Source organism: Leuciscus leuciscus (genome assembly GCF_965113295.1).
Source record: "Leuciscus leuciscus genome assembly, chromosome: 4".
Taxonomy (NCBI): domain Eukaryota; kingdom Metazoa; phylum Chordata; class Actinopteri; order Cypriniformes; family Leuciscidae; genus Leuciscus; species Leuciscus leuciscus.
In genome coordinates, this window is record NC_138728.1 from 35064696 (window position 1) to 35079503 (window position 14808).

The 14808-nt window shown below is 38.1% G+C and overlaps 1 protein-coding gene and 2 long non-coding RNA genes across 3 annotated transcripts in view; 2 read left to right on the top strand and 1 right to left on the bottom strand.

Annotated features, from left to right (window-relative positions):
• The window catches only part of LOC309497510, a 156990-nt gene that overhangs the window by 54458 nt on the left and 87724 nt on the right, over positions 1–14808 (top strand). The gene's annotated exons all lie outside the window — the stretch shown is intronic.
• LOC309497354 (tripartite motif-containing protein 16-like) overlaps positions 1–14808 on the top strand; it is a 28512-nt gene that overhangs the window by 7887 nt on the left and 5817 nt on the right. The gene's annotated exons all lie outside the window — the stretch shown is intronic.
• The window catches only part of LOC309497514, a 91746-nt gene continuing 90671 nt past the window's right edge, over positions 13734–14808 (bottom strand). Inside the window, exon 2 of the long non-coding RNA XR_014205590.1 lies at positions 13734–14162. This is a non-coding gene — a long non-coding RNA (uncharacterized lncRNA). The remainder of the gene's footprint in view (positions 14163–14808) is intronic.

Genomic DNA, 14808 nt, shown 5'->3' on the forward strand with positions numbered 1-14808 from the left:
TTCCTAAAAATGACGATCAAAACTCGGAAAAACTCCCATTGACTTTTTCAAACTGACCAACCGACAAAAATTCAAATCTAAATCCCTTGAAGACTAAACCAAACTGCCGTTCTATATACTATATGAGCCATTGAGACTCATTTAAACTAATAAACTCATCTATCTATCTACTTCAAACTAAATTAAACTTCAAACTAAATTAAACTTCAAACTAAATTAAACTTCAAACTAAATTAAACTTCAAACTAATTTAAACTTTAAACTTCAAACTAATTTAAACTTTAAACTAATTTAAACTTCAAACTACTAAATTTACTTCATTTAAACTAATAAACTCATCTATCTATCTACTTCAAACTAAATTAAACTTCAAACTAAATTAAACTTCAAACTAAATTAAATTTCAAACTAATTTAAACTTTAAACTAATTTAAACTTTAAACTAATTTAAACTTTAAACTACTAAATTTACTTCATTTAAACTAATACACTCATCTATCTACTTCAAACTAAATTAAACTTCAAACTAAATTAAATTTCAAACTAATTTAAACTTTAAACTTCAAACTAAATTAAACTTCAAACTAAATTAAACTTCAAACTAAATTAAACTTCAAACTAAATTAAACTTCAAACTACTAAATTTACTTCATTTAAACTTATAAACTCTAAACTCATACACTTATAAACTAATTAACTTATAAACTCATGAATTCATAGACTTATGAACTCTTAAACTCATAAATGTATAAACTCTGAACTCTTAAACTCAAACTTATAAACTGTAAACTCATTTAAACTTATAATCTCTAAACTCAAAAACTCGTACACTTATAAACTCATCAATTTATACTTATAAACTCTAAACTCATAAACTCTGAGTGTGCATGTGTGTCTGAGTGAGTGTGTGAGCGAGTTAGTGTGTGTGTGTGTGTGTCTGTCTATCAATCTAACTTATCTATCTATCTATCATAAACTTCAAACTACTTTAAACTACTTTAAACTTCAAACCACTTTAAACTTCTTAATTTAAATATACCAGCTCCAAAGCAACGCCATAGCAACCAAACTTGAGTACCCTAGCAACCGTTTTGCAAGACCTATATCTCTGTATCAGAACATCGTATAGAGATGAGGTTTGGCTCTTTTGACTCATGCTAGCAAACAGCACGTTCAACATGCTACACATGCTAGCAGTGAATAGCTACATGCTAATAGCGATTAGTTAAGTAAGAACTCTATAAAAACTCCATAGTAACCATCTGTGACAACTACCAACCAACCTAGTAACACCATATCAACCGCTCTGAATACCATAGCAACCACCCAGAACACCCTAGCAACCACCTAGCAACCACCCAGAACACCCTAGCAACCACCCAAAAGACCCTAGCAACCACCCAAAATATCCTAGCAACCACCCAGAACACCCTAGCAACCACCTAGCAACCACCCAAAACACCCTAGCAACCACCTAGCAACCACCCAAAAGACCCTAGCAACCACCCAAAATACCCTAGCAACACCATAGCAACCACACAAAACATCCTGGTAACCACCCATAACACCCTAGCAACCACCTAGCAACCACCCAGAACACCCTAGCAGCCACCCAAAACACCCTAGCAACCACCCAAAATACCCTAGCAACACCATAGCAACCACACAAAACATCCTAGTAACCACCCATAACACCCTAGCAACCGCCTAGCAACCACCCAGAACACCCTAGCAACCACCCAAAACACCATAGCAACCACCCAAAACACCATAGCAACCACCCAAAATATCCTAGCAACCGCCTAGCAACCACCCAGAATACCCTAGCAACCACCCAAAACACCCTAGCAACCACCCAAAATACCCTAGCAACCACCCAGAATACCCTAGCAACCACCCAAAATACCCTAGCAACCGCCTAGCAACCACCCAAAAGACCCTAGCAACCACCCTAAATATCCTAGCAACCGCATAGCAACCACCCAGAATACCCTAGCAACCACCCAAAACACCCTAGCAACCACCCAGAACACCCTAGCAACTGCCTAGCAACCACCCAAAAGACCCTAGCAACCACCCAAAATATCCTAGCAACCGCCTAGCAACCACCCAGAATACCCTAGCAACCACCCAAAACACCCTAGCAACCACCCAGAAAACCCTAGCAACCACCTAGCAACCACCCAGAACACCCTAGCAACCACCCAAAAGACCCTAGCAACCACCCAAAATATCCTAGCAACCGCCTAGCAACCACCCAGAATACCCTAGCAACCACCCAAAACACCCTAGCAACCACCCAGAACACCCTAGCAACCACCTAGCAACCACCCAAAAGACCCTAGCAACCACCCAAAAGACCCTAGCAACCACCTAGCAACCACCCAGAACACCCTAGCAACCTCCCAAAATACCCTAGCAACACCATAGCAACCACCCATAACATCCTAGCAACCGCCTAGCAAAAAACTTTCTGGTCCAAACTTTCTCAAGCCAACTTAAAGTTTGTCTCGACGAACTTTCGCATCTAGTTGCAAATTGTTTTTGTTTTTTTTACCAATATTGCGATTGGATATGCGATTACTTTTTAAGTTCTTTATCTTCTGTATTATTCGACAAAGACAGGCAATAAATCATTGTATTGTAGGGATGGGAATCTTTAGGCACCTCATGATCTACTTTTTTTCTTAATTAATCTTATTAATAACACTTAAAATCTTTATTTAATTACATGTGTATTTATACGTATTTTTAAAAATAATAATTAAAAAACATGTTACATGTTAAGAATTTTAAAAAGGCTATATAAACTAATGTAGCTTCAAAATATAAAAGCTAGTAAATAACAAAGAGGATCAAAAAAAAAATATTACAAGCAATAAACAAAGAGTGCTTTCAGTATTTAAAAGTAGGCTGTCTGAACGTTTTCCATTCAAGAGCTGTGAGTGATTTTTTTTTCTCAGTTTAAATACGATAAGCTGCATTCACACTAATGCACAGATCTCTTTTGAAATATAATGTATTTACTGACTTCACCCTGTGCTGCAATACACATTTAGTTTTACAGAAATTTACAGAAATCAACTGTGTGGATGAAAACTGCTGATGTTATCGGATTTTCAGGTGAGATTCTCAATTCATTCAGTTAATGGACGATCTGAGGTAAAGTGTTCAGACTGCAGACTTAGCAACGATTGTATTTAATTGTACAGTACAATCACAACATAGTACAGACATAAAACATAACAATATTGCTGGCCATAAACTGAGAAAGTGTCCGGTATGCGATACCTCGAGTTGTCCTAGACGCGACGCGGCACTGCGCTTCTCGCCCGGTGTGCGACCACCTTAAGGTATCATTTATGTCTTTTGGAATGCAGTTGGCTTAAATCACTGAGGCCCCGATCACACCTAATGGGCCTTTCACACAGGACGCGGTATGCGCGGCGCTGCGCTATAAAACCCATTCATTGCGCATCATTGGCGTGCTCACGCGCACGCCGCGGTCAAAGTTCAAAATAGTTCAACTTTTGCCGCTGCACTCTGTGACGATTACCAGCGCGGCCAATAGAATCGAGGGATCCAAACAAGCACGGAAATCAAAATGGATGAAATTATATTAAGACATCGTATGGTATGAACGATCGTCTCATAGACAGACAGATTTACATAAAAAATAGTTGTGTTTTAACAGTCAGGTTGTAGGTAGGCAATGTGTGTAAACAGTTTTGTGTCCCCCATGAATGAACTCTACACCTGTTAAATTACGTGGAGTAGAGGTATAGTTTTCAAATGTGTTATTAAAACTGCTGCTGCCCGAAAGGAGGAACAACAGACGTAATAGAGCTCCCGCTAAAAGTTTTTAAAACTCCGCCTACGTCATAGCGCAGCGCAAATCGCGTTGTATCTGAAGGGCAACGCTGAACCCAGCGGCAAGCGGCGCGCATACCGCGTCCTGTGTGAAAGGCCCATAACGCGTTTTTCAGGTTCGAAAACGCAAGGCGCACAGCACTGCCCCATCACACAGAACGAGCAGTGCGCTGCGTTTTTTATGTTGCTAGGCAACCACTGAAACAGCTGTCCTGTCAGTCAAGTAAACGTCAAATCAACCTTTTATTAACTTTATTTACTTTCTGTTAACATTGTGGTAGTTACGGTTTGTGAAGTTGTTAAGCGCCTGGTAACCCTCCAGAACACCACAAGTTTATCCTCCATCATAGCACTCTCTGGGCTTTCAAGCAACTGTAGCTTTCATCACTTCAACTGAAGGCCCGCCTCTCCATTCATTCGATTGGAAAGTGGATTGCTTTCAATTTAAAATACTCACGCGCGCTTTGAGAAGAGTGCAGCTCTTCTCAAAGAGTGCAGCATGCGGCTGTGAGCGACTCATTGGTTAAATGCATAGACATAATAAATACATAGACGCCCTATTGGCCGCTGGATCGTACATCAACGGCGCCGCCATACTGCGGAGGGCAACTTTCCCATACCTCTCATAACGAGAATTGAGAAAAATGCCTATTTCGTGGTCTGCTTGGGGCTTTACAAATCGCCACACAATTGAAAACAGGTCTAAGGGAATTATAGCCTGGGAAAACCCAGACAACTTCTGGCAAATTTAGATTTGCTCTGCAAGTAAGTCTGGCAAAGAGCTCATTCAAGGCCATTTCCATGCCGTGGAAATCGCGGCACCAATCAGAAACGTTGAGGCGGGCTTTACACGATGACGATCGCTCTGATTGGTTTTAGGTCTAGCCTATCCAATTGTGCCCAGAGGCATTTGAGCGACGTCCACTCCGTTGGTGAAGCGCACCAACTTTTAAATGCAGCATTATTATATTCAAATTGCAAACACATGAGGACAGTTTCCAAGAAAGACCCACTGGCAGATGAACGTGCTACTACATTTCTCTCCGAAACGGTAGGAAATTAAATTAGATTTAATAGAGGATTTTAACTGTGACAAGATGATTGACAGGGCAGTTTACATGACGGGATGCACGCGACAGATCCATCCGATAAAGATGATGAAGTAGTATGTCCAAAAGTTGCCTACTTTTTTGCTACACATTCAAAAGTAAATACATTTTCTTCACAAAAAGAGTATACTTTTATGGCGTAGTGTAACATAGGCGAATTGGGACGCAGCATATGGCTTTACACATGACGATCGCTCTGATTGGTTTTTGGAGTTTTAGGTCTATCCAATTGCGCCGAGAGGCATTTGAGCGACGTCCGTTGGTGACGCCCCTTTGGAAATGATTTGTCTATGGAGCTTTGCCAGACCATAACTCAGTTACTACTGAAAATGGTCTGGTTTTAACCAGGCTAAGGGAATTACCTTTCACAAGCAAAACTGAAAATTTGTTTCTGGTTGTATTTCATTTACTATTTTTATTTTCAGAGGACAAAGGTTGTGAAATTAAAAAATACTACTGTTATTGTGTCACGAAATGTAGTTATAAGAGTTTTTCAGTCGACAATGTAGTTGTTTAAAGCTCAAATCTGTGGTTTATTTATAAAGATAGCGCCTATTTTAAAATGTTATCTGAGGATTTCGGAGTTGTGAGATCCAGCGATCACCGGGCGCTCAGCGCTCATGTACCCCGCCGAGAACAGCCTTACCTCGGCTAGTGCTTCTGACGTTCGCCGCTGGACCTGATGTCTTTAGTCTAGTGGTTAAACCATAGACTGTAAAAAATAAACATGAGAATAATTCGTCTTGTGTATATCTAACGGGCGATCTTTGGTCTCATTTGTTCCTTGGCAAATCGTTTTGGCTGAGGGCAAAGTGAAGTTTCATAACTTTATATATTTAGGCTATTTAACTTTAACGTTGTAGCCTGCTGTATGTTTGACTGAATCGTTTACTTTATTTCTTGACTTGTATAGCTTCTTATACCTTTTAAAAACAGAAATTTAACAAAAAGAGACAGGGGTTGCGTCATTTTATTTTATATAGCCTATGTAAGAATATTTAAAAATATATAAATGTACATTATTTATTATTGTTATTATAATAATATACCACTTGCGATTATCAATCTATTATAGTTATGCTGTTAAATTATTGTACTATTCAAAATAACTATTTAACTTATTATTTTTTATTGTCTATATTCTGTAATTGATATTTCATATTCTATTGCTATTATTATAGTATTATACATAAACCATATGCTATTATCAATATATTATTATTATTATATTATAGTAGGCTACTTATGATATTATATAATTATACTTTTCATTACTATTTTATTTGCTGTATACTGTTTGTTTATTTTATTGACTAAACTATTTACTATTAGCCTACTTCTCACTTTATCTTATATTTACTATTTGCATTGCACTGTAGTTGTACCATATATGTATTACCATAAAGGATCCATCAGTTATCTTTGTTATTGCTAAAATCGGGTCAATGACAGAATATGCTTTTTCCACAATAAGAAAACTTTATTTAATTTAATGTGAAAATTAAATTATATCTCAGTATGGGGGTGTTCACAAAACATGACAAGCCTGAGCTTTGGCCATTCCTTATTAAAAAAAATAATATTTTATAAGTCTAACTATCGAGATTTTAAATAACTAAAGATGGAACTTTTTTGTACACCACATACAAACCACTGAAAATGTATTATTTATTTTTTTTTATCCAGAAAATCCGCAGCTCACCTGTTTACTTGCATTTGATTACAGCGCAGTCTTGCCCTCCGCAAAATGGCGGATGCGTTGACGTATCGCAGCAACGTTCCAAAGCGGCGTCTATGTATTTATTATGTCTATGGTTAAATGTACTTGCATCTCAAAATGCTTTTATGACACGAAATTAATGTAAACACGGTCAGTTATATCTTAAACCAACAGGACAAACCACATCTTGCAGTACATTAACGACGATTTGAGATAAATAAATGTACATTTAATATAAAACTAGGCTATGTAAATGGCACTCTGTGGCGCGGCAGGATTTTGAACATGGTCCTGAGCCGTTGCTGGACGCCGCGGACAAACGCCAGACAAACATTTACATAGTTTTACATTAAATGTACATTTATTTGTCTCAAATCGTCGTTAATGTATATACTGACTTCACCCTGTGCTGCAATATACATTTAGTTTTACATTCATTTACAGAAATCAACTGCTTGAATGAAAATTGCTGATGTTATCGGATTTTCAGGTGATATTCTCAATTCATTCAGTTAACGGACGCTCTGATGTAAAGTGTTCAGACTGCAGACTGCAACGATTGTATTTAATTGTACAGTACAATCATAGCATAGTACAAACATGATCTTAATTCCATAATGTCCTTAAACATAACAATATTGCTGGCCAGAAACTGAGAAAATGCGCGTACGGTGTGCAATACCTCGAATTGTCCAAGACGTGGCGCGACCCCCTTTAGGCCCCAATCACACCTAACGCGTTTTTCAGGTTCGAAAACGCGAGGCGTACAGCACTGCCCCGATAGAGTAACATCAAGCAAAGCGGCATAACCTGTGCGATAAAGCCCGTGGATGTCCTTGTAATTCGCTTAAAACCTTTCCAAACTTTATGAAAGATTATTTTTCGTAAGGTTCAAGCGGTGTCGAGAGAGAGAGAGAGAGAGAGAGAATTTCAAAATCCATTTATTACAAAATTTAAAACATTGTCCAGTCAATCAACACACTGTTAAAATAAAATCAGAACAGACAAGACACAATTATCTTAAGGGGAATGCAAAATGCAGGTTATCATCAATAATCTCACACAAAGCCCCCTTATTGCACCAAATCTGATCAAAAGAAACAAGATCATTCATGGCTTTAAAATATCGAAAATCGGTTCTACATTGAATTACACCCTGGGCGAGACCCCTTTCGAGCGCCCCCCTGCCCCCCCCCAAATATAATTTTTGTTACCCCATTGGCAGATAATGTTTTGCTTGTTTTAAGCAAAAACTCAATTTTTATTTATTTCCCCAGAAAACAAGACTTAATATCTTATGTAATTTTACTACTTTAGTAAAATAACGTTATGCATCTTTATTTAAGAAATGTTTGATATTTGGACTGGAAACAAGACAAAAATACTAAGTAAGAAAAGCATTTTTGCAGTGTAATAACTGAACTTGCAACAGTTTTGTTTCAAAGAACAATATTATGGTGAAATTAGATCTCGTGTTTGAGTTAAAAACGAATTATTGTTAAGCATAGCAAGAATCATAGAAAAAAGGCTAATAAATAAGAGTTATACCCACCAATTAATATTGCCCCTTCATTCATGACATGGATACCGTAATCATATAGAGTAAACATAGTTGCATTGCATACCTTTATCTTTCGCTCGTTTCTAAATTGGGCACCTGATGGCTTTGACCTTTCTTGTCCATCTCTTATTTGGCCCTCGACATCGACAATCAACAGATCCCCTGATCCCCCCATAACTGTCACTCACGCTCACGAGTCACGACCAGAAGTCAAGACTAAACCAATTCACCTTGGTGGTGGTGACCAAGTTTTTGTTCTTTTTGTATTACCTATTTTTATTAGCCATTCAGACAATTCAGAAAAACAAAAATGTGCAGGAAATATAGAGGCCCGTATTTATAATATTATGAATGAAATGTGCGTTATCTGGAAGAAAGTCGAGGTGTGACTGATAACTTCGATAACTATATGGATCCCCCCCCTTGTCCGTTCCATTTGGGAGAGACCCAGAGGTGAACTGTCATCCACGCCCGCGCCGCCGCGCCCCCTCCCCTTTCCCCTTCTCAAACAAACAGCTTCTGTGCACGGCATCTTCTCATCAAGCAGGGGCGCAAATTTGGCAATTCCCCACACAGTGAAATGATAGATAATAGAAAACCGCTTCGCGGCGCAGATTTGTATTTTTTTTTCTGCTTGTGCCGGCGGTGCCGCCCCCCCAAAAATGCCGCCCCGGGCGATTGCCCGGTTCGCCCGTGCCTAAAACCGCTACTGCTCCAACAGTAAGAGTTTCACCAATACAAACAAATAAATTCTGTAAAACAATAAACTTAATGACTTAAGGCGAGACACTACAGGTGAATAGGGTAAAAATTTTAACTAGCAGATATCACTATGAAACTTTCCCAGTTGATTACCTACATTAAGATGAGAAAAAAATGTATTACAAGTTTTCTATTATTTTGTTTAAATATGCAAATTAGGCAATATCTAATTAAATATGCACTATTTTGCATATATTTTAAAAAACGAAATCTGAGTATTGGATAAAGCCAGGTTAAAAATTATTTTTTCATTGTGTTCACATATTAGATGGGAAAAAAATTACAGAGGGATTTATGGATATCTACTTTTGTTATCCTGTAAATCAGAATATACTGTCAATAGCCTTAAAAAAAATATTTTCTCCATGTTTTTGGAAATAAAATGTTATATAAATCAGGCTAGGAATAATATATTTACAAATCCCTCTGTAAATGTCTTCATAATATAACTAGGTACAAGACTGGAAAGTTTGGTGTATATAGGTTCTACTGAAGTGGAGATTTCGGACTTGGAGTATGAGAGAAAGGTCATTTTGAGAAAACGGGCTTTAAAGATTTATCATCAGCCAATGAGATTGCGCATTCAGCCCTTTTACTTTCATGATTGGTTGCTGATAAAAAGGAAATGACCATATTTGGATCCGACAGCATTGTACAGGAGAGAGAGAGCTATCCAGCCGTGTGTGTGATGACAGGAAGAAGACAGAGATCGCGGAGCAGCATGTTGATTAAGAGCGCCAACTTTTGTTGAATTTATGAGAAATCTACAGACGCGAACAGACAAAGTGTAGTAAAATAAAGACCTAAATGTGTATTTCTGACTTTTTTTCACCACAAGTCTGAAAGAAGACATGTTATTGAAGACAAATATCCAAAAATCTCAAAATTGACCAGTAAAAAAAACCCGATGTTTTTGCCTGCCGTGTCTCGCCTTAAGTTCCTGTCTATCAGCAACAAATCGTGAAAGTAAAACAGGTGATTTAACTCGAAATGCGCAATCTCATTGGCTATGCCAATTTCTGACAACGTGATTCGTTCAGAATCGTCACGTGACGCGCTCTGACATTTACGCGGTAGTTCAAAATGTCGAAAGATATGCGTGTAAAATTCTCTCAGAGAAGCCGAAAACATGCGCGTAACAGCGAGCGTGCAGCTCCGCAGCGCGCCTCAGCAGGTGAGCGAGATTAGACTAATTAGCTAGAAGACACAAGGGATTAGCAACGAAGACAAAAAATTATGAAATGGGTCTTCACTATTTTTTTCATGAGAGCCGCACTGATTGGACAAAGTCAGTAGAAGAGCCATACGTCGTCCTTTCAGTTTCGGTTCTCAATCAACCAAGTGTTTACATGTTCTCTCGATAAACCACCTCTTTCAATCCGATCGAAATTATTTGTAATAGAGCTGACACTTTGAGTTTGTAATGGGTTATGTTATGAAATATCTGTAGTGACTGGCTGCATGATATCGCCGTATTTTTACAGCCATGCGAGGCACAAATTAAAGCTTGGCGGGCCGCATGAGGCTCGCGAGCCGCGCAATGAGTAGTGTGTCGATGCGTTACGAACAAGCTGTAACATTTTGAACACATCTAAATGTAAGTCAAAAAGACACATTACATTTCAAAGCACTTAAAACCCACGAGCCAAATCCTGAAAACAGTCGCCTCAGTCAGCCGATGGTGAAGCTAAACAGAACTCAACAGAACAAAACTAATTATGAATCATTCAAAATATCATATTATATCATATCATATTATATATATATTTAGAACATTGGAGAAAGCAAACAAAGTAGACTAAATTGTTATTTGACAGAATATCTACACACTGTCAGAGAAGAAGAGACGGATCCTGACTAAATATAAAGGCTCAGTGACCACCAACTGGGTCAGACAGAGATGCACTTCCTCCTCCACTGGGAAAAAATATCTTCACTAAGTGATTTACACCTTGGACAAATAACCAAAAGAATAAAACTTCCCAAAGTTGAATCTGCCAGAGGGACTGTGATATACCGGTATTTAGTTTTTCCATTCCACCTGTGTGATGGACTGTTGATGTGTTGTTTTGGATGTTATGATCAGTGATGGATGAAGCAATAATGAGTTTTGGATGTTATACAGTGTGATACATGGATTTTACTTGGACCTAAAGCATATTTTGTCTGTAATTCATGGCTTTCAATAGGAATTAGAGGAATTTTGCCATACAAATCTTTAAAGGCCGTTTTCTCAAAATGAGTTTTTTCTCACACTCCTAGTGATGATTTTCCACTTCTGTAGCACCTACATACACCAAACTTTACAGTCGTATTCCTAACTATATTGTGAAGGTTTGTCCAGAGGGATTTGTTGATATATCATTCTTGGCCTGATTTATATGACATTTTATGCCTAAAAATAGGGCGGAAATCATTTTTTTAAGGCTATTGGCAGTATTTTCTGATTTACAGGGTAACAAAAGGAGATATTCATAATCCCCTCTGGTAATGTCTTTTCATTGAATATATCAACAAAATGCTCAAATAATTTTGAACCTTGTTTTTTTCAATGGTCTGATTTGTCACTTCAAAATATATGCAAATTAATGCATATTTAATTAGCTATAGCCTCATTAGCATATTTAAAAATTAAATTACAGAAAACTTGCAATGCATTTTTTTTCTCCTATTCATGTGAGTAATCAACTGGTAAAGTTTGATGGTGATATCTGTAAGTTAACAATTTTACCCTATTCACCTGTAGTGTCTCGCCTTAAGTCTAAAACATTGCATAAATGCATGGAACACGCATGGAACTCTCATCAAACAAAATGGACAACCATGACCAACACCTGTGATGAACAATGAGGACTGGATGCAAGTAAAAGGCTTTATTAGCTGATGTGTTGACGACAACAGGTCAGGCGAACACAAACACAGATGAAGACAGGTGATGCAGGGACTTCGACAGGCAACTCAGTGGTGGTGATCAGTGATCTCAGTGAAGCAATGCAGGAATCCAGGAAGACGACGAGGAACAAGAAGAATCCACAACAAGGAAGCCAGGAGACGAGCACGGAACAGGGAACACACACACACACCAGGGAAGCCACAACGATCTGACAACATGAGACACCAGTTACTGAACATATAAAGGGACAAACAAGTGGTAACAGCTGGAGCTGCTAATCAGTGGTGATCAGCAGCCACGCCCACACACAAACACTCACGAGACGAGAGAAAGACAGTGAATTCATGAACCGTGATAACACCAGGGTTTAAAACTGAAATAAAAGCATTAACTGCAACTGCCCCATGTAATATTCTCCACTGTAAATCACCTATTTTCTTAGTTAATGGTGACTTGTACAGAGCTCTCCATTCTGGTTTTGTGCCCTCTCTCATCTGTAGGATGGTACGCCAGGGTGTATCTACTTTATTATCTAAAAACCTTCTATTCAAAGATTTGACAACTTTTGTACAAGACTTTTCCAGAGGCCGGCTCTGAATCCAACAATGTCACATTTTCAGAATACAAAAAAACCTTTACACCTTTACACTCTAATAAATTATGTGATAGCAGCAGATTAGGAAAAGGATCTCTGCAGTCCGGAATAATCAGTCCCTCAGAGTAATCCTCCAGCAGTTTACATTCTTCTGTTGTAAGAGCAGATCTCCACTTTTCAAGGAGTTTAGCCACCACACGTGTTGATCGAACGCCCAGATGTTCAGCAACCAAATCAACATTCTTAAAGTCTGTTCCTGCTAGCTGTACTAGATGTCCAAGGGTTATTATACCAGAATGGATTAAAATTCCTTCAAGTGCTGGGAAAGGTCCTTTAGTTCAGGGGTTCCCAAACTTTTTCGTTCTAGGACCCACCTAGACAAGTATAATCAATCTCAAGACCCACTTGCACTGGTGCTACCAACTTTCTCAGTTGGTCGCACCAGCATGATTTGGTCGCACATTTTTTTTTCTACATGCAATGGGATTAATCAATGCATGCTTGATGGTCTTAATCTGCATTCCCTAGTTTTGCACTGATGTAAAAAGACTGACAGTGACAAGCCTTCATGTTAGCAAAATATTTTAAACTTTTAACTCTTAAAAAAACTTTTAAAAACATGTAGGCCTACTGTATGTTCTTTAATGTTTGATTATAATTTTACCGTCTTCACATAGGGATGGGAAATGATAAGATTTTATCAATAATAATAATGCTACTGACGATTCTGATTATCGATCCGATTCTTTAACGATTCTCTTATCGATTCTTGATAGCACTGTGTGGAAAAATGTAGTCATATGGTTTTCAAAAAAAAAGCAAGGGGTTTTATTTATTTTAAAGCTTGAGTAAGCAAACTGTACTCTTTATGTAATTTATGTAATAAATAGAACTTTATTGTAAAGTGTTACTGATTCAAACGTCTCCTGAGTTCACTGTTGGAAAGATCAGTTGTCCATTCATTAAAATGAATCGTTCAAAGGAGTCATTAGTTCGCGAATTGGACGTGTCGTGCGCGTTGTGTGATTCTCCCAGCAGTTAAGACATAGACATCCAAGATTTGTGTCAACACAGAAAACATTTCATCACTGGATAGTTTTTTTTCGTTTAATTAAAGTGTTGTTTTATGTCAGCTGAATGTCTGGGACGCTTTTCAGAGAAGATAAGGCAACAACTTATTTAGCACAATTCACACCCAGCGGTAATTGAGGAAGAAAAAAAAAATCTCCGAATGCTCCACATGAAACTTTGGTCTTCCGACCTTTTACCACCGTGTCGATTTATTTTGATTAATATGTGCGAGGGAGAGAGAGCAAGACAGCGCTTAGTTTGGAGACGGTGAAGTCTTTTTTACACTTTCGCCTGGCTCCGAAGAGAGAGAGAGAGAGCTCGCGCGACCGAGTATCTCTCTCTGCTCGTTCTTTCAGTTAAATGTGCACTGTGACTCTGTCACAAGCGCAGCAGTTCATCTACTCAGCGATCAAATAACACTTTGGCGGGCGCTAAAACTCATAGTCGTTTGGTCATTAATCGGACTGGTTTTGTTTCACTCATCGTAACGTAAATTTAGCTGCAGCTAAGTGCCTTTGTGCGACCCACCTTTTCTCACTGTGTGACCCACAAGTGGGTCGCGACCCACAGTTTGAAAACCACTGCTTTAGTTGATATATCCAAGCGAGAACCATGAATCAAAGGTTCTTGTAACATCCAGTACAAGGAATCTGTATTACTCAGTCTTTGCACTATAAACAACGTCCAAAATGTAAAAAAATTTCGATAAAAACTGGGTAACTTGGACAAGTCCGTCTTTTTAGGATGCAACCAGAACAAAGGCTTGTCCAGGCCTAATCCTTCAAACTTCTGCAGAATTGCAAAAGCTGTGGATTTCCACCTTGAGTCCACTGGTCCAGTTAAAAGTCTGAGTCGGAAAGCTGCTGTTCTGCTCTGTAAATGTATGAGTCCATGCCCTCCCTCTTCTTTGGGCAAATACAAAACAGCTTTTGGAACCCAATGCAACTTGTCCCAAAAAAAATAAATTAAAATTGACTGAATTTTTAACAAAAGATCTGGTGGAGGATCAACACAAATTAAGCGATGCCAGAGAGAAGATGCTATCAAGTTATTAATAATCAATAATAATTAATAATCAATGTGCAATCAAATAATTAATAATCTATATGACATTTTTGGAAGCAAATATTTCCATTTGTCGAGGCGACCTTTTACTTTTCAACAACTCCTTCAAAGTTTTTTTGTACAATAATTTCACTTCCTAAAAACACTCCAGATTTAAAGGAG